Source organism: Drosophila hydei, unplaced genomic scaffold (assembly GCF_003285905.1).
Source record: "Drosophila hydei strain 15085-1641.00,03,60 unplaced genomic scaffold, DhydRS2 tig00000063-arrow-pilon, whole genome shotgun sequence".
Lineage (NCBI taxonomy): Eukaryota > Metazoa > Arthropoda > Insecta > Diptera > Drosophilidae > Drosophila > Drosophila hydei.
In genome coordinates this window covers 3,732,297-3,756,272 of record NW_022045657.1, presented here as the reverse complement: position 1 = coordinate 3,756,272, position 23,976 = coordinate 3,732,297, and the positions used below count along the sequence as shown (strand labels likewise).

The window sequence follows — 23,976 nt, the reverse complement described above, 5'->3', positions numbered from 1 at the left end:
TTGTGTGTACACGAAATACAATTGAAATATGCAAAACAAGAAAATAAATAAGAGAGTTCGGCTGGGGCCGTGTGATAAAGTTAACACCTTCAAGCCAACAAGGGAATCAGAATAAAAGAAAAATGAAATGAAATACAAGAACAGTGACAAGCGACAATTTCGCAAACACGAGTTCCGTCAGCCAAATGACACTTGGACACGAGGTACAATTGGAGCTGGCCGCAAATTTGAAAATCGATATGACATGAAGGAAAACAAGGGCAATCCGGCCGGCAAGCGTCAACGTCAACGTCAACGACAACGCCAACGTCGAATGTTGAATGTCGAACGTTGAACGTCGAACGTCGAACGTTAACGCCCAACATACCGCAAGGCATTCATCTATCCAAACGAAGGAGGCAGATCCGCAGCCGTGTCAAACTGTGATGTGCGAGGCTAACTTTGACTTTTTGGCCAGCACGTTGGGCAACAACATCAACAATAATGACACACAAATGTAAGTAATTGCCGAACCTTTGACAAACAAGCAGAAGTCAGACTCGCGTCAAGGGTTACAGGACACCCGGCAGACCGACAAGCTGGTTGATAGCGTCATAAAGAGCCCACTAGTTGTTGCAAAATTTGATAGCTCCACATATACAAAAAAAATAAAATAAAAACCGCAAGCGGCAAGAAACGTGAGCAACGTTTTTTATATTGCTTGTTTCTTTTTCTTCTCTTGCCTTCATTTTCAGTTGGCTTGCTGCCAAAAAAAATGTGCGAAGAACATTTTTCTTTCTATTTCCATATTCTTCTTCTTTGTGTTTTATTCTAGCATGAAATTTACTTTTCTAATGAATGAACGAGTACCAGTGCGTGTCTATGTGTATGTGTATGTGTTCGCTCACCTGTCTGTGAATGAATACTGTGTGCGTGCAAATACGTATGGCTGTCGCACAGCGGGTCTTAATAACAGGCTGGAAGAAACAGTCGCACACGCTGCGTATGCGTAATGGGAATAATTTCGTATGCGCTGCAAGTTTATTTTTATAGAATTCAATTGTAATGAAATTGTTCTAACTTTAAACATGGCAATAATGCCATGACGTCTGTCTCATAAAGTATTGAATGAGCATATGTTCCTGGGAATGATATTTACATTTACATTTTAAGCATCAAGAACAATTTTCAAAAAAAGTGTCTATTAAATAATGAAATTTTCCAAAATCATTTACACTTCATATATAACATTTTAAATTTTTTAAAAATATTTTTGAATTTCTCGGAATTTTTTCAAACACAATTTTTAAATTAATTTAAATATTTATATTCATAAATCTTTCATATTCTGCTTTTCAGCCCAGCCACTAATTGATGACCCAGTTCTAAATTTCCCTATTGCACCTACATATATTTTTTTTGATGGAATAGTTCAGTTGAGTCAGTCGAGTTGGCTCTGTCTTCAAACCTAAATACACACAATATATATGGCTCATATTTTCTTATTTTTCCTTCGTTCCGCTACCCCCACTTCGCTGCATAGTTATCGTTTGTTTGCCCAACAAACCCATAAGTGATACTATACTCATGTGTGTGTGTGCATATATTGGGTGTCCCGCATGATTAGCAATTTCCAACGAGCTGACACATGAATTTTAATGTTGGACGTTAGGCAAGTCTTTTGGCAGATCGACATAAAGGCGAACCCTGTGCCCAGCTTTCGCCCTATCACAAGGGTACAAAGTGTTTGCACAGCTGTGTGACGAGTCACATATATTATGTTTGCCTTTGATTAAAATGCAATTAAGATGCAACAATTTATAATATGATATTTGGGCGCAGCTGGCGGAGCAATCTATTGCCAATTTTGTTGTTCAGTTAAGTGGCCAAGATTTATGTGCATAGCTAGCCATCAAATTGTTTACATATATACTGATATAAAAATAAACAATTTAACGCTTAAGTAGAACAAAAACAAATACAACAAAAAGTGCTAAATATCATATACAGCTTATGGGTGCCAGCTTTGTGTGTGTGCTTGTGCGTGTGTATCACATACTTAACTAGTCAGACTCAGCTATTGCCAGTCAAGCGGATATGGGATGTTGTTGTTGTTGTTGGTCTTGTTCTTGCTGCTGCAAAGTGTTTGCATCTGTTTTTGAAGTGGCTTCACTTTATGGCACCTCATGGCTGCTGCATTAATATATCATCATAAAACAAGTAACAGAGCTCCAAACAAGTTCACTTGACTGGCCGATACCCTGCAATCAGTTGGAGTGTAGTCTTATTAAAATATACTCAAGAAGAATTGGATAAAATTAAAATTTATTTTTTATCGTTAAATAATAAAAGGAGCTTTATCTATGTATGTCTATATATCTAGACATATATTTATTTTTAATTTTTTCCGATTTTTCATTTTAGTGAAAGTAATTTTATTCAAACTTACTTTTAAAATTTTTTTTTAATACATTTTTATTTTTTATTTATTATATATACTATTATTTATTTTTTTTATATATTTTTCAATTATAAATGATAGATTTTGGAATTTTTAATATGAAAAACCATGCATCTTCTCATTCCGACACCACTGCCTTATGTTACCTTTTTAAACTTTTTATGATTACAAGGTATTTGTAATGCCACTCGAAATATGAGATATAATCGCATTGCAGCAACAGCTGAGGGAACTCGTCGCTAAGTGAGTTGCACTCCATAAAATGTGTAAATCGAGCACAAAATCCTATAGATCTCATTTGACAGTTAATGTTTATAAAGTAATAAAATGAAATTAAACATTAAACGCATAATTTTAAATAAACCATGACGCCAAAGCAATAAATGATAAAACCATACTACTAATGTATCATAAACTGAGTATAGTGATAAAATACCAAGCGATGACCTCATTAAACTGCGACAGGAAGTTGAGGTAGTTAGGAAAAAGAAATATAGGTTACACTTATCAGTTGCTAGCGGTTATTAGCACACTCGGCCAACAATTTACTCAAGAACTGCCGAGAGCCAGCCCTTAGCTAATTAATTTTGAAAGTTGCGCAGCCTGGGAAAAGTGGCAACTTGAAGAGTTTTCATAACTCTCTCAACTAGCGAGTTACGAGACGTCCTTAGATAATTGCCTTCCAAAGCTACTTGATGCGAGATTGTAGATATTGATTGATCAATGCTAAGACCACTTTTGAAAGCTACACAATTACAGTCCAGACATGTTCGGTGAACACTTCCCCAACACTTCAAGCCAAGTGCACTAAACTTCAGTTTGACTTTGCCCTTAATATGTAGTTCCCTAAACTCTTACATATGGCTTTGCAGCAAAAATCCCTCTCGCCAGCCGGAAAACTTGAGACTTGCAAAATCAGATGGACAAACTAGACAAAGTACAAGAATAGGCAGATTGTTTAGCTATTTCAACGTGGAGAGCACTCACAACTCAAAGCTGAACACACACTCGTCCACTTAGTAAATACGAGGAATTGTCTACCCCCCAGCAACAGCATAGGAATGAGGACAATAAATAAGCTGAAGTGCCATTTGGAGAGGCCAACAATGAGATATAAGAATAAATATAAATATGTATATATATATATATATATATATATATACATATATATATTAGATAAATATAAATATGTGTTCGCATGAAATGCGGAGCACAAGCTCAGCCATGTCCATCAATCAGCCGAATATTTACTAGTGCCTGGCTCAAGGATGAGCACAACTTGATTATTACATAAATGTGCTAATCAAAAGTTACAATTTCGATTGCCAAAACTCATTTCTTTGGCTACAACAGCTACACAAAAACAAAAACAAAACAACGAACTGAGATATTTTCAATATATAACTCTTGGAATAGCTGACAGGAGAATTTCATCAATTTTTTTGGCCAAAGTATCGATGTGTTTATGCACACGTGCCTGCCCGGCCTCCTACGTGCCAATAGAATAGAATACACGCACACACACACATTTATTTATACATATACACAAATAGGCTCAAACAAGAATCTGATTGAAATGTTCTGAGGAAAAGTTTTGCCAGCAAATGCCTAACTGTGATACACTTAACAATCAATTTTGATATGTGTTTATTATGCGGAAATTTTCATTGGAGTATTTGATATAGATACAAAAATGTATAAACCATAGTTATCAGAGGAAGAATGTTAAGTCTTTAGAGCATTTGTAAAGCTATCAAGAACAAAAAATAAACTTAAAGCGAAAAGCGGGGAATTTTTTCTTGTAAATAACTATTGCAGCGGAAATATTCTGAAAAGTATTCAATATTTGCTTTTACGAGCTTTGCGTGCCTAACTTCTGAGTTTTTATTATTACAGGCTGTGGTAATAGTGATTCACTGAAACTTAAATGGAGACATTTTGAAGACCCTCAACGAAATAACAAATGTGAATAAAATAGTCAATATTATAACAAGTCGTTAAATCAAGGTATTTATATCAAATGAAAGTACACCTCCTATGCTTAATGTTTCTCTAAGAGACTTACAATTTATATAAGTATTATGCTCACAAAAGAGTATTATGAAGATGTGGCCTTAGTTGCTGAAAATACGAATTGATTGCAAACCTTGAATTACTCGTTCTCTTTGCCGGTCCACAGTCTTTGTCCGGGCACCAAATTAGCTGTCAGCTGGCAGATGGAAACAACAATGCGACAGGAAAACTGCAAATATAAAGAAAGCAGGAAAACAACATTTCAATATCAAACGTAAGAACGAAGGAAATATGCAGCATAAGAAATGGCAAGCGGCTTGTGGAGCTATTTTTCTGCTTCTGCTTGATAGTTTGATAGCTTATGAGCATTTTGCTTGAAATAGTCTCTGAGCTTGAAATAAATATAAAATAAAGTACCACAAGCAGCCATGGAAAATATAGTTATTTATAAACACACAAATAGGCTGTAGCTTCTTCAATATAATGGCAAAGTCATATTTTTTCTAGGCCTGCTTAAGTCATGCCACTTGTTTATGACAAAACTCATAAATAACAGAAGCTTGTGTGGTTTCGTAGTCGAGTGGGTCATCGTTTAACTTAGTGCATTAAGTTGCGCCAATGCCAAAGCCAAACATACGCACTTCATGATCCCGACACCCAAACGGGTATTCTGACTGTTGTCTGTTTCATCTCTTAACATATACAACTGATGTCTAAACTACAATGGTGTCAATATAAATCAGTATATATCAGTTTCGTTTACCACTGAAAAGGGTTCATACTTAGCCTTTTGAAGAGCTCTTGTGCTTAAGACATCAGCTGCAGGCGTTTATACCCAATATTCTTCTTTAAGTTTAAATACTTGTCAATATTTATATATATATATAATATTTATATATATATATATATATATATATATATATATTTATATATATTTATTTTTTATATATATTTATTATTAAATAACAACTGAAAATATCGTAGTCATTAAAATACTACAACAAATTACTCTACATTGCACTATAATTTTTCAGGAATTCATTATTCTTTAATTATATATCAAGTATTAAATATTTATTATAATGTGTCGAGTGTTTTTTTAGAGTTACAGAAGTATAAATTATAATAAGATTAAAATATGTATTTTTAATATCAATGGAACATTTCACGACATTAATGCTTAAATATAACTTTGGCCATAGATGCTATAGTAAGCTCGTGCGAGATGCAATCACCAACATAAGTTTTCACAATCATCACAAAGTTTCTGAAAATACATCAATCAATACTCTGTCTATACTATTAGCGTGATTTATATTAATTTATATTTGAGTCAACTTCTTACAATATTGTAATTTATTCAAATTATTGTGAACAAAGGGAATTCGCGTCAGATATTGGAATACACCGAATTCTTTTTATATGTTCTTTCCCCATCTATATTCTGTTTTACTAACATTCCAAGCATATAAATACGTATAAAATCAATTCACATAAATAACAAGAAAATGTTCACAGCTCATAAAGAAAATCTTTTTTATTTTTTGCGAATTTCAATATCAAACAAATGCTAATGTAAATGTGAACTAAAGGTACCCTGTGTCTGGCGTTAAGGGGTTTAATGCACCAGTGCCTCTGGCCAAGGTCTTGCTGAATCGAATTCTATTTTCACCAAAGTATGAGTTTGGTGGAAATACTTCAATCAAGAGTTGATTTCCATTAGTCTTATTTCGATTCGAAATCTTATCGCAATCTACTTTAAATATTAATATATTACAATTTCTCAAGTGCGAGCAACTCACACCTGAATAACTGAGGCTTGACTTGTAATAAGTCGATACGAATAAGTATGAAGTTCGAAGTATGAAGCAAACAAAGATACAAGTTAAGTCGATTTACACGCCGAGCATTAGCGATATTTCAGTTGCCCTTTTCTTGATAGCCAGGTGTGGGTATTAGAGGGCAGCACACTGTGTGAAAGACTTGACTGACTGACTGTCTGTTCGGCTGCCTGTCTACATCAACAGAAATCAATTGAAGCAAAGCGACGTCAGCGACAGTCAAAGTTCACAAGTGCCACTCAAGGTTCTGGTGGCATCTGCACTCTCCTACCCATCTCTCTCCCCGAGGACTCCTCTTCGATCCAATAGTATGAAGCATTTGCCAAAATATTTTCGGTGCCCGACACTTGTCGGTTTCTCTGTGTGTTTTGAGTTTGGAATGAAGATTGACAGCTTAATGTATTTTCGCTTACATCAAACCGCGGCCTTTGTTGACTAATTTCCCCATGGAGCCCAAGAGCAGGCCACTCCTTCAAGTGCCTCAAGTGGCAGCACGCAAATTTTGCACCAAGTGCAACAATTAGCAAATTAAATGAACTTTTCTACCCTCCATTAAGTTGAACTTTAAACTCAACTTTTTATACAGCACAAGAAAAATAAAGGAACAAGAATAAAATGAAATAAATTAGAGTGTTCGATATACCCTATAGAGCTTAATTGGCATATGCGCATATATAAATGTGATGGCAACTCAAAATTTGATGACTTTAATAGGGAGCACCAAGATTAACATCTTATATAAAATTTGGATAATTTATCATCTTAAACATATATCAAGCCTAACGTTTTACTAGAATTGTCTAATAATACTTAAAATAGTTTTAGGTCCATCATGAATGTATTAACACTATTTATAGTCGGATTTGGGTGTACATCCATTCCATTTAGCCATTTAAATATGCAAATAGGGTATGCATAAAAAATATGTTTGCTCTTCGTCAGCGACATTGAAAAGCAATTAAAAATCTGCCATCTAAGCAATTAAGTTGATTTCTTTTGAGGAAAAGTTTTGACTCCGTTTTGCCCTGCCCACTTAATAAATCGAATGGCGTGGCAAAATTTCTAATTGACAACAGTTAAGGCCTGCCATTGATATACACGACGCGATGCCGCAAAAGTGTTCAATCGTTTGGTTGTCAAGCCCGTAAATTTGCAGCAAATCAATTTGGAATTTTACTGGCTTTGTTTGGAAAAGGAAATCATATAATATTGGAAATTTTTTTGGTGCGTCAAAAGAATAATAACTGCAGATTTATTGAAGCCCCGGATAGCCGGTGAGTATCATATATAAAAAATAAAAAAAATAAGTGTGCATATATATATATATATATATATATATATATAAATGTAACTATATTACCTTGTTTTATCTTGTGCACACTTGAGACACGTGAAAATTCTGAGTTCAACTTGCAAAATCCCCAAAACTTAAGTCACGCATCGTCAAAATGCTATGGTTTACAACGTGCAAATCGAGCTGTGAATTGGACTTGGATATATAAGTACCTTAAAAGCACAAGGTAAAATCTTGACTAACTAAAGCATATCATTCACAAATTAGTCCATATGTATAGTAGGCAAAATTATATGATGACTCGAATTGGCTAGTCGCATCATCTGCTCTAATTAGTAGCAGTTTTTATTATTATACCATATGCATAAGCAATTATGTTCTCAATAAAATTAAAAATTAGTATTTCGAATAGTGTCCAGAAGTCAATATATTCCTACCAAAATTATCATCTAAATTATAACTAAAATAATATTGAAAAATGCTTAGTTTTACTTTTAGAAATAAAAATAAAAATAATTATTTGAATTAAAAAAAAAAAATATATATATATGTATGTATTAATTTATTGATATAATTTAATTTACATTTTTCAATAACAAAAAAAAATATTGAAAAATACTTAATTTTAAATAAAAAAAATAATAATAAAAAAAACTATTTAAATATTTAAATATTTATATATGAAAATATTTTTTTCATTTTTTCATTTAATTAATTTGAACAAAATTCATTTACAAAGCTAAGTTGTTTTTCAGTGTAACATATTCGATTTTAAACAAACTAAAACCACACTGTACGCTGTATTGAAATTATCATTAAGAAATTAAATAAGAATATACGCAGAATTTTAGGGAATACAAAAAAAATACGACTCTTGCACGACTAAGCAGTTCAAAAGCGTATCACGTCCTGCCAAGCTTTCTCTGTTTATTTATAGAAGAAATCTTCATATAATAAACAAACTTTGATATGTCAACAATAATCGTGTATCATATATAAAGAGAAAAATATATGTGAAAAAAGCAAAACAACCAATAAATAAAAATCGCAGTCAGATTTAGGTTTCTTTCATGTGTGGGTGTGTGCGTATCGAAGGTGTTAATGGTTAATGGGTTTAATAGCCAGCGTCATCAACTGGACAAACAAGCCAAGTAGCGTGATAGAAAGACCGGTGAATGATAGATGCTAAATGGACAAGAGCAAGCGAGATAAATAATAGACTAAGAAAGAGCGAGAGAAAGCACTTTTGTACACGTGCCAACTGAGCGATCGATCGACGAAAAAATGTAAAAAAAAACATTCGCTGAACTGATGATAACGTTATATGTGTATGTGTGATATGTCAGTGTTTGGTGATGGTTTTATGATGCTGCCGGGTTGACACGTGGCCAAAGCGAATTTAATACCCACACTTTATTTTTTTAGCCATTAATCTTTACGACCCAAACGATCAGCTACCAAAGATGCTGTGCAACGAAAGGATTAAATTACCAACCAACCAAACTGCCTGAGTGGCTGTGCAAATAATGAGAGAGCAAGAGTGTGTCTGTGTGTGCATGAGTATCGCAAACTAGGTTAATGTCCTTTCGTGCTTTAACCTCTAACTCACAGCTTTGCCTGGGCTTAACTAGGTCAGTGGCACAAAACCTATTGAGCCTTTGACCCAAACCCAGCCACTTGCCAGCCCCAATGCATTGCGTTGTTGTGCTCCTCTAAATTTGTATAGTTGTTAGTGCAAATCGGTTGGCAGCGTGTGCCGTGCATGCAACATTATCGATTACTAATCGAATTATGCACTTTTTCATGCACACGCTGTCCACAGCAGACATCAATCATACGCCACACACACGCATATGTGGAGAAAGGAAAACAGGTCAAATATTATCCATGCAAATTGGATTTATTACCTCCGGCTATGGTCAAAGTGTATATTAAAAGCATTTCCACAGAACTAACATCATTAATTAACAATGTTAATCTAGGCAGTTGAGTAAAGGGCTCAATAAGCAATTTAAATTTATATTTTTATGAAAGTGTATTCGCTGATCAAATATTAAAATCATATGAACAGTATGCTATTTCAAATACTGTAAAACTAGCAATTCATATTTTTTACCAAATAATACTTTTATATTTAAAAAATTTTATTATTTCTTAAATATAAATAAACTTTTTTTATTTAAATGTTGTTCTATCTATTCAAAAAGCTAAAAGAATTAAACATTGATTTCGTTATATATATTATATTTCCAATATTTACATTAAAATTTAGTGTATGCTGTATAAATTATTTATTAAAAAAAATTATTTAACAAATTGTAATTGAATAAAAAATTATCCCTGATAAATCATACTTATTAACAATAGTATTTTATCACATAAGTTTAATTAACTGCACATTTTTTTCAAAAATTCTTTTTGGAATATTTTTGTTTACTTTGTCAATTGATGTCATTATAGTACATGCTTTTAATAGTTCGCAAACAATTGATTCAATATTTGCTTGCAGCCTTTTCAATGCTTTTAACACAAAAGCCCAAGCCCGGTCGAGGCTCACGTTCCAGCAATTTGCAAACTATGTAAAATGGCAATTCACTTATTTAATATTGAATTTCATTTTCATTAAGTTTTGCTGGAAAATTGGATTTACGGGTTGCCCAGTTTTATTATATTTACATGAGAGTACGAGGCAACCAACTGGAAGATGGCAGCACGAGTTGCCGTCGACGTCGAGTCAAGTTGTGGGTGCAAAGCAGGCGATACGCTTTTTGACTATTTGCCTTCTAGTATGTGGCAGAGAGAGGAAGTTGAGGGTGGGAAGTAATACAATTGTTTGCATTGGTGCAGTTCATTAAACTCGTGTAAATAAATAATATGTAAATATAATTAATACTTAATAATGCGATAAATTAAGTGTATGTTTAATTTGCAACCGTTTTCGATGTTCGTTCTTGCGGTTTGCGGTCCGCTGTTCGCACCAAGAATTGCATTTTAAACGCCCTACCCCACAACAGCTCTGACCCCCAGCTAGCATACCGTGCATTGGCTTTAAGATATTCCGTGCGGGTTGAAGGGCGCACAAGCTCCGTTTATGTTTTTCTTCAATTGCCAGTCCATTGACAAGCTGATGGCTGGTCACAACTGAGTTCAAGGCCCACTTTGATGCCAGCAGTTGTGTTGGCAAAACAACAGCCAACACATCTGGCATCGCACAGATAGGCAGCCATCAGTGTATGGGTCACTGGGCTTCTTTGATATAAGATCTTACAATGCTTTCTCATTAATATCAAAAATTCAAACGGCATTGATTAAACTGGCTATTGCGTTGATGATGTTCTAAGTTTTGCAAATAATACTGTAAAATTATTTGTAAATTGTATTGCATTATTAAAATAATTTGAATTTATTTAAAACTATCTCCGATTTCTGTGCAAATGCTAAACCTCTACATTAGATTAAACCCTAATTTATAAATATAATAAATTAGTTCTAATTTCAAATTTAAGTTTTTAAAATATTTTCCATAGATAAGTTTGTTCTATATTTGTTAATATAAATAAAAAGTAAATGACCGTAAAAATTAAATTCTAATAAAATTTTTTTATTTTATATTTTCCGTAACTTTAAATTAATTTACCAACAATAAAATTAATTTATACATTTGAATTTTTAAATACAAAACAAAAAACAGCAATGATTCAGTGTGAATTTTTGCGTATTCAAAAAATATATTAATTTGCAGGGAGTTTACTTAACCTTAAAGATCACAAGCTCAAATTCTCTTAGATCATCATAAATTGATCATCGACGTCTCACAATCTCGTAGCTCAGTAAATTGTTTGGTACAGTTTTGACAAAGCATCTGTTTTCACAGCTTCGCACCTCTGTATTGTTCAGGGTGAAATCGGCTATGAGGCCATTGGTGCAATCAACAGCAATTTGTAGGCCTCCCTACCGCAAATCCCAATTAGAGCCACGCGTCCAAGTTTGCGTAGAATTTCGCGCAAAATAATTACATAGGCCCAGTTTTATGTAAGCTGACATGTGAGTACGAGTGTCGGGACGGGGCCATATTGTTGCTATTCATTTAATCAATTTGTGCGATAAATATTCATAAAAAGCCAAAAGAAAAACAAGCGGCGCCTATAAAACTGTTTACCCAGCATGTTAACATGCTCATGTTTGGCAAATTTGTATACGCATGTTGCTGAAATTTTCTTCTGTCGTTGTTGTTTCTGCATTCAGTGTTGTTCGTATTGTGCCTTTTACTACAGCGGCATTTGCATTGTTTAATTTGTTGCTAAAAATAAAACATGTCAATTAAATGTGCAAACAAATTCGAGAGCAGCGAACACGACGCGTGCACAAAATATGAAGTTGTTTCTGGTTTTTATGGTAGCCAAATGGGAGCACGATAAACCAATAGTCGCTGGGAGACTACTGTTTGTATACCCTGTAAAGTGGAGCTATCATTTGCGCCTAGAAACAATCCCTTAGTGGGGTATACAAACTAGCGAAGCTTAAATAAATTATATAAAGTTAAGTGCATATATATATTAGAAACAAAATAATTAAGAATATAAAACGAAGAAAACATAATATAAAATAAGACGAAATTGATTCTCAATTAATTTTAAATAACTTACTAAAATAGAAATACTGGGGATTAACTTCAGAATTCAACCGAATTGGAACTTTAAATAATTTTTATAAAGTAATTTTTATTTAATTTATATTTATGATATAACGTATTAGTGTTCATTACAGGGTATTCACACATTAAGCTTATTCGATAAATATTTGAATACAGATTTTTCGTAAATAACCTTAAAACTTCAATTAAAAGGTATTTAAGCAATAAATATAATAAATTCCATTTAAATAAAATGCGATAATCTTATTTATCGCGAAGCTACGACTTACGCATAGGTATATAATATGACGAACATTATCTACACTACACACCCACACACAACAAAAAAGTTAAATTGTTGTGCAAGAAAGGATTTTCCCAAATGATTGATTAGCCGTGCGACGTTGCACATTACGTATACGCACAGCACACATAAATTCAGTGACTGAGCTTTCTAGCTTGCTCTAATTCCCGCATTTAAATTAAAAGTGTTTTGTCAACACCCTAAACGATTTCTTTTATTTTGGTTTTATTGCATCAATAGAAGTCAAAGCAAATGAGAAACAAAAGCAAGTCACAAACGGAAAGACAACAAGAAAATGATATTTAAATTTAAGCGTAGTTGATATTCCAACTCGATTTTCATAAATGCCAACGGCTAGGCAGCCCCGAAGTGACAGTTGGATTGATTTTCTGTTGACATTTGAAATGAACACAGAGCCTTTATTAAATATCAAGCTGACAGCAGGTGTCTTCTTGCGGTTATTCATCCTTGATTGCCTTAACTGCTCAAAGTCAATTGACAAAAGGCGGGCGGGCAATTCCGAATCTATATTTTTGTTTTTTTTTTGAAACAAAATTCCTTAAACAATTTTTCATTCGAAACCCAGCTCGACAGCAGTAGCAACAGCAGCAGTCATCAAGTCTAGCCAACAATAGCTGAATGTATCCCTTGGAAAAGGGCTGAAACCGCATCAATGATGCGATTAGAGCTTTCAGCTTTCAACTTTGCCTTTGGACACGCACTGAACTGAAACAAAGTTGCGACAGCAACTGCTCGGTCAACAGCTCAATGTGAATGACAAATGCCTCAGCTCGATTCAAACAAAGAATGCAGCACAATTGGGCATCAATCATGCGCAAAATTGATTAGTTTGACTTTACAAAATTACGCCGTACTTTGATGAGAGCAAGTTGTCTGTCTCACTCTCCATGTCACTCTGACGTGCTACATCAAGTGGCCAAATATTTTCCAACACATTTGATGCGCTTCATTGTTATTAATGAGGAAACCCTAAGCGAATGTTAAATGTCAACTCAAGTGCTCTTTAGTAGAGAAATGCAAATGCATGAACACACCACATGAACTTCCCCCTTAGGTCAGCAGCTTATGTAACCGAGAGTTTAAGCTTATGGCCTTAATTAAAATCTGTATCGTAACTTAAACTATTGATCTTTTTAGAAAAAAGTTTTTATTTTCTTCACTTTTATTATTTTTCTTCAAAATATTGTTTAAGAATAATAATAGAAAATTAAAAGAGACAAACAAGTACCAGAAAATGCTGAAATTTCGGGCAATCATGAAATCTATTATTTGGTGCATGCAATTCATGGCACAGTCGAAAAGTTTAAGTAAACTTTTTTAGATCTGCAGACTACATCCAAGCGGAAATTAGTTTGAAATGCAACTAGAATTGTAGAAGACTCTGAAAAATCGATTGGCCGCCAACTGCCAGTGGCAATTGCCGGAAATAACAGAGTCCTCTAAAATTAATGCCCGAAACACTGTCAGTGATTTCAAAGTCAGAAGCAATTAATATCTCAGACTATTAAAGTATACAAGCTAAGCCTTGCTCAACCTACGTTTATTTTACTTATTTGCTTGCATATTTGCCCGTATCTATCAAGAAAACTAAACTAAGTTAATTAAGTAAATAGTTTCAATGAAGTACCACTCAGTTATGTGGCATTCCGAAAGGCAACACAACTAATAATCCACAAATAATATTTGAGTTAACTAATGAACTGAGTCGGACAATATGTTTGCCATTTCAGTGTACTGCAAGGTTTTTAATTGCAGTCGGAATGAAGATGTCATGTGCAAGCACTTAGCATACATTCGAGCGGCTCTTGACGGTGCACACGCGCCGGCACTTTGCCAATTCATTGATTCCATTGCGAGCAGCAGCTGCAACAATGCCAACAACTGCAGCTATTTGTACCACGTGGCAGTTTTTGGACAGCTACGTAAAGATGACAATTTTATTTTTCGTGCCTGGAGCTTTTCGAGCGACATCTGCAGCCAAATGGTGCCACAGGCACGAAGAATGCACAAGCGAGCACACACACACACATTCATACAAGGACACGCCTCAACAGCTCTTGTTGCTATTATGGCTTGGTTGTTGCAGCGGAAATGCACTTGAAAGTGCGCACGGATTTCCGGCTTGGCATACTTCTTACAAATTGCACTCGAAGCAACTCAACTCGCAAGTCACAAAACGCACGACTTTCTCAAACGCACAAGCGAGTGCAAAATGTCGCAATTGCATCAAATGCGATTTAAATAGTCTTAATGCCAAGTGGGGTAAAGTCGCATTTCCGGTCACGTTGTCGCTTTGCAAATGAACACAATTAGCCAAGCTGTCTCTGACTTAAGCCGATAAGCTTTAAGCCAAGTCGCTATGAAATTCACAGAACGAATGAGGGAATGAATGCCATGACCGGGGATATATCAGTTTATGGCTTTGCTTACAGCATCCCCTCAATAACAGGGCGTGTCGGTTGCGTAATTTATGAGCACATCGCAAAATACCCATTGACATGCCGCCCACAACCTTACACTTCGCACAGATTGACGTCGGGTGTGAAGAGCTAACCAAACCAAGCCCACAAAAATGTTTCGCATAAAAGTGTGCATTAAAGTTTTATATGTCACTCACACGCCACGTTGCACTTTCCTGTTCCTGCCAGAACCTTTTACGAAGTGCTCCTTGTGACTCCTCCGAGATTGTGCAACAGCAGCCATGGCTGCTTCCAGGGGCTTTTATGCCATTTTTTATAATTTGAGCAAAAAACCCAAGCGACAACCACAACAACGCAAAATGCTAGCAAAAATGTTTACCAGCCACTTGACGGCGAATGCGCATATCAGAAAACTTTTTTGTTAATTTAGTGGAAAATGGCATGTCGTTACGAGCATTTATCTTGGGGCGACCAGCTGCTCAACAGGAAGCGATAGAGAGGAAGAGAGTGAGATTGGGTAAATGAAGAGTATCATAAGAGGCTACATAAACGTAGTTAGCAGCAACACGTGCCACTAAAAAAGAAATAGCGCAAGGGTCGAGCATTCAGCTGGTAGAACCTCGTGGGCAAACATTAAGCTGACATGGGTCATGATGTAAGCTTGATGAGGACAGCTACAACACTCCAAATATGCAGCACACAGTGATAAACGGCACAAGGTAAGCAAAAAATAAAGATTTTAAAATGCTGCTATAGTATGTAGTCAATAGGCAGGTAAACAATGAAAAAATATCCTACGTAAGCGCTCTCTCTTTCTCCCATCCTCTCATATATATATATATATATATATATATAATATATATAATAATATAATTTCATTTCAAATTCTAAGCAAGTGGTCGTTATAAATTTTCATAATATTATATAAGGCAACAACGCTCATCCCTCTATGCCTTCTTCTGTCTGCTTTTCGGTTCTGTCTATCAACTGGTTTATTTATTTAATTTGAACTTTCGATTATATTATATTTACTTTAAGATTCATTGATATTCAGCACCGACACCTGTAAATTGTTAATGCTATAAACAACGAGTCAGCTATTTATGTGAGAGTATTTTGGCACCGTTAAGCCAATCAAGCCACGCGTAAGATTCTTTGTTTCATATTTGCGTCGATTTCTCAAGACCCTGTTTCGATTACCTCAGCTATGCTTTATACTTTTAGGTCTGGCTGCTGGGATCGTCTAGACAGGTGAAGATGGAACCTGCGTTGGCTTTAGCGAATGGATGAGACGAAGCTTTAAAAATGCTGCTGTCTAACACATTTATTACCTGGAATTGTGTGACTTGAGCAGCCATTAATATGAACGTTAAGAGAGTTGTTTGTCCAACTGGCAGCTGTTTATAAATGGATGCTGTCATTATTCATAATACTTTACATATATTTATTCTTTTTTATACCGCGCATACGCACTGTTGACATGACTGCTTGGCGGCAAGGCTGCGGCCGGAGCTGATTAACAGGATGCCCAGGTGCGGCCATAAATGCAGTGCAAACACATCACTTCTACATCAACAAAAACAACGACAACAGTAGCAGCAACAGCAAGCCAACATGGAGCGCGCTATGCTTGTCAGTTGGCAGCCTTACATTGTTTATTTTCTCATACAAGCGTTTACATATGATTATGCAGTCTCCCTAACAAGTGGCAAATGCCACGCCTTATATGGGGACCCTCCTACACACATGCTCGCTTTGATAGCGAACGCCCACCTGCAACTGTCGCGTTTTGGCCCAGCTCACGTGCGTGCTCCGTCTCACGTTTTGCGACATTTTCATTTTCAATTTTTCCTATGTCTCACGTTTTGTGTAACGTTTTACACGTGAGTTGGGAAAAACACGCAGAGAGCAAAAAATAAAATGAAAATAAATAAGTGAAAAAAAAGCAAAAAGTTTTTCACAAATAAAAAGTCCGGAAAATTAATGTGCATATTTTCATGACAGTCAACAATTTGCATATCAAGTGCCCGGTGCAGACTACTCCACAAAACGAATATTTTTCCAGTAAGTAACCTTGGCTTTGGGGCAAACGTTTTATGCCAAGCGAAGAAATCACAAATAAAATTTTAGTCATTTTTCTTATCATGAATTTTTGATTGATGTCTTACAGAAACAAGTTTCAAATTGTCATTGAAAACACTTATGATGCAGGTTCTTAAGGCACTTAATATAAAGAGATTATCAACTAACTAACTTATGCGATTTAAGCTTAAAGTTTTAGGAATGAAAGCAGGCAGACAGCTTCAAAGTCCTTCGACGAACTAACAAACAAACTATAATATTTCAGTCCTGACAAAATAAATTTCGGAAAATTTATTTCTATATTTAGTGTAATGACAATGAAGAACAAGTGTTGGCTGGGATCATTATCAAACAAAAAGAAACGAACAGCTAGTGAGGTACAAAAATAAATCCCATTAGAACACACCCACTTTATTTTAACTGGCTAAGCGCCCACGCTTTGTTTTTAATTAGTATTTATTGTAAAGGTCAAAACGCTGTTCTTTTGTGTTTTCGGACAATCATACAAGAATCCTTCAGAACAATACTCCTCTCCAGCACCCACACGTAATAACATTCAGCCTCGTGTCCAACCGCTTCTGGGCACTAAACAAATAAAATGAAAACACCACAAAATTTGATTATAATTTTCCTGTATGATATTTTTGTTTTACTTTATTTTTGTTCTTTAATGATTCACATAGAGTGTTGAACGCTGCAACTGACTGAAGCAAACTTGCTCCCTGCTTGAGGAAGCATAGCCCAAAAAGTCAAATATTCGAACAAAGCTTGGGGCCGTGCACGAAAATAAACTTAATAAGCAAAAGAAAGTTATTAGCAGTTTTATACGCTTTCTGAAACTATTAATTATTTAATTTGACCATTTTTATAATAAAATAATGAAAATAACTGTGTAAATTACTAAATATTTGTATATAATCTCAAAATATTTTTAAAATATTTTAAAATAACTTAATAATAAATAAATAAATTTTATAGAAGCATATTTAAAATATTTTACATTTTTTCATTTAAAAACAATTTTAAATAGTTTTTAAAATATTTTATCATCAGTTTTGAATTTTTTAAAAATATTTTAAATTGATTTTAAAAGTTTTGTAAAATTATTTTTAAAATATATTAAAAACAATTTCAAAATATTTCAAAAATATTTTTAAAATATTTCATGAAAATCCTTAAAAAAATTTTAAAACATGGGACCCTGTTGAAAAGACTAATAATGATAGAAAACTGTGTCTACTTGGAGTTAGTGGCACGATTCTGGATCTACCTATAGGTAACATAATTATGCAGTAAATCACAATACCCTTATATAGAGCACGATTATAACAATAGTGCCCCCAGTCATGCAAACATTTTGTTGGCGAACTTTTTGTGTTGGATTCAAGCTAACGTCAAGCTGCACCGTTGACCGAGTTAAGGCCACAGTTCGCCCACTTTGTATAGTAACTTTATTTACTTACATTTGGCATGCGGCAGTCGCACACCAGCCAAGAGCGAAAACAAGAGCAACATGCTTCACAAATATACACAAAACGAAGAATGGAAAAATAACAACATTCAACAACAGCAGCCGAAATAAGACAAAATTGGGACTTAACGAGGCATTGCTGGATATAAGGCGCAATAGAGTGCGCCTGCCAACCGCAGTAGGCGCGTCCTTTTGCACTTTATAATTTTATGTTGCATAATTTTGGGCTCATTCTTTGCATACAAATCAAATGACACAACTGAGTCACTGCCTTAATTTGTATGTCACTGCCCACTTCAGTTGCCACGCCCTCTAGAGCTGTACTCAAAAATACAAATACAAATTGTATATATTTATACATATATCTACAAAACCAGCGTGTTGTTATTGTTCTCTGCAGTTAGCTCAAAGGTTGTGTGTGTGTGTGTTGGAGTGTGTATTTACTTGTGTTTCTGTGTTGTATGTAATTGCTCATGTGAAGTATTTGTGTTTGACAAGTGCTAGAGTTGCTAGCTTACAAATTGTATGGCTACATTTTTTGTTTTGAACAAAAGTTTTTATGAAATTTCTGCATACACAAAAAATATTTGAAAGCAAGTTAGATTACAGCAGTGAGGAGTGTCCGACTAGAAAATACCCCGAACACACACACCTCCATGCATACTTCACGTAGCTCGTAATTTTTGCCATCAGTAATTAGTTATTTAATAACTATTGATCCAAATGCATTTTATTGAGTTTTCAGGAAATAATAACTTCATTCAGGTGTGGGTATTTGACAACGAACAAGTCACTACTAATTGTAATACATTTTTTATCGACAATATGGAGTGAACCATCACATACTGCGTATGATAAATGACTCTAGGCTCTAGGCTTATAAAACCATGAATATATTGAATAAATTTTACCAAAAGAATTACCATTTTCAATGGATATAAAACGGAATATTTATCGTGCAATAAAAGCACATGAAGATGTAATTTAAATTTTTTATCTGACTCGTAGTAGAATATTCAATGATACAAACTATACAATTGATATAAATTCCACCTTCATATTATGAAAACTATGAAACCTTTTGATGCGTTTTGTAAAACCAAATCTTTTTGACTGAAAAAACGCGCTGTTCTTAAAGATACTCTAAAAGTTTACGATTCGTTTTCTCGATATATAGCAGTATACATTTCGATCTGTGAGTGGTTAAATACGTAGTTTTCTAGTTAAAAATATAATTTAATTTAAAGCTATAATTTGCAGAGTCCTTTAAGTACCTATCAACACTTACACACGTCCAACAGATGCTCTCATGCAGAGCTGCAGCAAAGAAAAGAAAACAATAAGAAAAAATTACATTTAGTACCAACAAGGTGTGTTTGCAGTGTGTTCTGAGGAGACTCTGCTGCACAACAATTCACACAAGCCCAACCCATCTAATGCTATGAAAAAACATACCCTAACACAGCTGCACACATAAACCTTCAGGGCTTTGCTTGTCCCTTGTGCTGTCCCTCGACGCATTTGTTGTGGTTCTTCCTCTCTTTGTTGGCCGCTGTTCTCTCTGCGCACAGGGACAAAGGCATTTGGCTTAAGTGTGACAGTAGCATATTCTGTTTTAGTGCCAGTTTAGGTAAGCAAAAAAATTAAATAAAGAAGCAGCAGAAGCAAAACAAACAGCCACTTGAGCGGACATTTCACCTTCGCTGAAATGTATGCAATGCAAAAGATATGCAGACGGCAAGCTTAAAGACGCAACCTGAACACACCAGAGGGGGACGTGGGGCCGGTGTTAGGTACACGCGCGAAAAGCGAATCACAGTTGGCCATTCAAACGCTGGTCATTATCATGGGGCATGCAACCTCAACGCAAATAAACAACAACAGCAATAGTAGCAATGACAATGCGACGCGCTGATAAAATGCAATTTTGCCTGGCATTGAGCACGCGTCGGGAGCATCGCCTGCAAGCTAGAAGATAATTGCATTTAGACGCAATTCTTGCCACGCCTTCTTAGCCTCTTACCACCACCTATATACCACCTACACATGCCACACGCCGCACGCCACACGCTCGCCTTGAGTGACTCCCACTGAGCGCCCCGCACTTAATCAAATTGAGCGCTCGACAAATGTCAGTGAACCTTGAAAGTGAGCGCAGAAAGAAGAACAGAAATAATAATAATAAAAATAATAAAAGAAGATACATAAAGGGGGAGAAAGTGTATTATTTGCCACAGTTGCGGCATTAAGTTCAAGAACAACGCAACCAAATGAACTTCATGATGGCCAGGACATTCGCTTGGCAACACACACACTCACTCGCTTACATGCTCAAATCAAACAAATCAGATGTTGAAGGCGTGAAGGAGCGTGCAAGTGATACCCTGTCTTATACGCAATCGAGCATATTTACTGCGCCAATGGAAAGGATAATAATCGATATTTATCGGTTTGTTGATAAACTGAAAAAGACTTAAGAAGCATAGAAAGAGAGCTTTTAACTATGGTGCTTTATATGTTTTCTATGATTAACTAAGAAAAGTAATTGAATAATCGATATTTATCGCTTGACGAAATAACACAAGAGAAGATATATTGATATTGATAGTCTTGTACCTGAGTAATGACTTTTAATCATAAGAATCAATAATTGTTAACTTACTAAAAAATGATTGAATTATTTTTGAAAGTACGAACTGAATTCCATTACATTAATTATTCGAATATAGTAGCAAATTGTTCTGCTTGAGCTGATTGATTTATATTGACATGCCTTCCGACCTATCAAAATTACTTTCTTTTCATCTTAAGCTTAAATTTTAATAAATTTGTATACGACGTGCTAGGCGAAGAAGCTTTGGTTCGTTTGTTAAATATTTTAAATGTTCTCAACTGTATTATATCCCACTTTCAGCATTTCCAAAAGACAGAGAGTATGAAAAAGAACGACAACGACAACGACATCACGTACGACACACAATGACTAGAGAAATTAGTTGAAATAATGAAGTGCCTGCAAGTGAGCAGGGACAATTGGATTGAAATTGAAGCTTAACTTGACAACAGCTTCCAATTGCAGTGAACTTCTTCTTCAGCTGTTCCTTCGAAAGGAGTGTCAGCTGAGCTCAGCTGTGGTTGTGGTTGTGCTTGGCTGCGTGGCTCAATGACTGCGGCCTGCTGTTTCACGCGCTCACATTTACATTTCCTGCTGTTCAGACCATAAAATAATTTGATTAATTCCATTAGTTTGCCAGGGCTACGTGCGCGCATTAAAATGCCAGACCAGCGCTCAGTGTCCACTACGAATGCTGATGATCATCAGCACAGCGTGGAGTAGAAGGGGCATTCGTGTGCGATGGAGCACTGCAAAATTGTTGCCAATTAGAGGCGCCTTGTCCGCGCCATGGGGCGTCTTGTCAACGCCAGACAAAACAACGCCTTGCATCAAGCTGCGTAAATCAAATGTTTTGTTTTGTTTTCATCCACACTTTTCAACTCTGTTTTCCTTATTTTTCTCCACTCTTCGTATTTTTATGGCGCAATTTGTCCCTTGCTTATCACATTTATGCGCAAGGAGCGGTATTTTGATATATGCATACTATATTTATATATGCATTTGTCTAATGAATTTTTAATGCACTTTAGCCTTGCTCTTTCTGTCAACTGGCAGACGCTCGCCGAGGGTCAGATGAACAACATTGGGTGCGCCTTGGGCGACTGCAATTTGCTTCCAGCTGACACGATGTTGTATAATAAAAATGCGCATACGCAACGTTGTACCAGGGTCGTGTCACAGGTATAGGGGTCAGCGACAATTTATTAACGTATCCTTTAGCCTGTCCAATTAATTTGTCTACTAACATAAATTTAAATCATGCTAAGCGCCAGCTTAATTTGATATATATATATATATATATATATACATTTTGCAGATTAATTTGTATGGATATTCTGGAATATGAATGATCATTAAATTATTTATTATTTTCAGCACTAAATTCTCATTATATAACTCTTGTACTCAGAATTAAATGTAAATTACAAAGAAGTATTATTCAAATAAATTGATGCATAAGCCCGAACTCCCACAATTAAAAAAGCTGGTATTTCAATCATACTACATAAACCTTTCCTACTTTTCGTGTTGTGCTATCATAATTGAAAAGCTGGATGGCTTATGGCTTGACTCTGGGTGAGCTAATTAGTTTCCCTTAAAAAACACAAATAGCAGCACATTCCATTATCATTAGCTTCGGTTCGGAGCCTTGCTCGGCCAGGTGCATATTAGAACTTTAATGGTTCGGTTTATGAGAAATAGCAATGCATGGCTGACATGCCTCGTTTTTTTTTTCCAGAAATTTTCCTGCACCTGGATGTATGTGTGTGTGAGCTAACTATGAAATATAACAGACTCCATTGCAAGACCGGGTCGCTTAGATTGCTCGCGTGCTTGTGTCCTCGTGGCTGTGTCTGTGTGTGTGTGTGTGTGCTGCATTTTATCAGTTTTCACTTCTCACATCTTTCGTTGGCTTTATCGATTTTCCCGTGTTAAACCGCCAGTATTTTTAATGGCTTTCATTACTTGCGCTCGTCTTGTCCTGCCTCTCTCAATCTCTCTCTCCCTCGTTTTATATATCTTTCCCTCTCGTGAGCTGCGTGAGTTGATTAACTGTCGCGACGTTGTCCTTTAGGCCAACTCCTTGAAACCATGTCAACTTCAATTCATCCTGAATTTAATTATGACTGCTAAGAGTACTACGCGCATAATTTTAATTAATTACAAAAAATACCTGAATGTATATATATACAGTATGTATATATTCATTTATATAGGGCTTAGACTCTGAAAATCTTTGCCCTGGAGGCCTTGCCGCAAAAGGTTAACAAGTGTTTCGCTGAATTTAATAGCTCCTATTGTTGTTAGGCTATGGAGCCACCTTTTTCGAGGGTCACCTGAGTTCCTTCAGGTGCAACTGAGTCGCATTTCAAACCAGATGGCAAAAATCACAATATATAATTTAAGATTTTCTTCTTGGCTTACCGAAAAAATAATCGTGTGGGCAATAAATAATTTTATCGATACAACTATTAACATTTTTATCGATAATGACACTAATGCTTATCGATAATTTATCATGTATAATGAACACTGTTATCGATCACTTGAGGTAAAGAAACTGTGGATTAAATAGGAGCTTACGTCAGCTTTCTCTACTTACTCATCTGTCCAACCTCGCCATTATTCTGAGCGCAGTTTATTGGCAAAACACATTCGATTAATAATTTACCATGCAATGTATTACACATACGCCGCATGTAACAATAAACCACTGTTGGGGCCATTAAAGTTCAGGTAGACCACCTTACAAATTTGCCGCATCCGAAATCTAGGAAACGCAGTCTAACTAAGCGGCTGGCTGGCAGGCCAGCTGGCCGACTGACTGGCTTTCTGACTGG

The 23,976-nt window shown here is 35.5% G+C and overlaps 1 protein-coding gene across 1 annotated transcript in view; it reads right to left on the bottom strand.

Annotated features, from left to right (window-relative positions):
• The window catches only part of LOC111600298, a 47,815-nt gene that overhangs the window by 20,474 nt on the left and 3,365 nt on the right, over positions 1-23,976 (bottom strand). Inside the window, exon 2 of the mRNA XM_023316353.2 lies at positions 4,587-4,682. The gene's annotated coding sequence lies outside the window, so the exon portion shown is untranslated. The remainder of the gene's footprint in view (positions 1-4,586; positions 4,683-23,976) is intronic.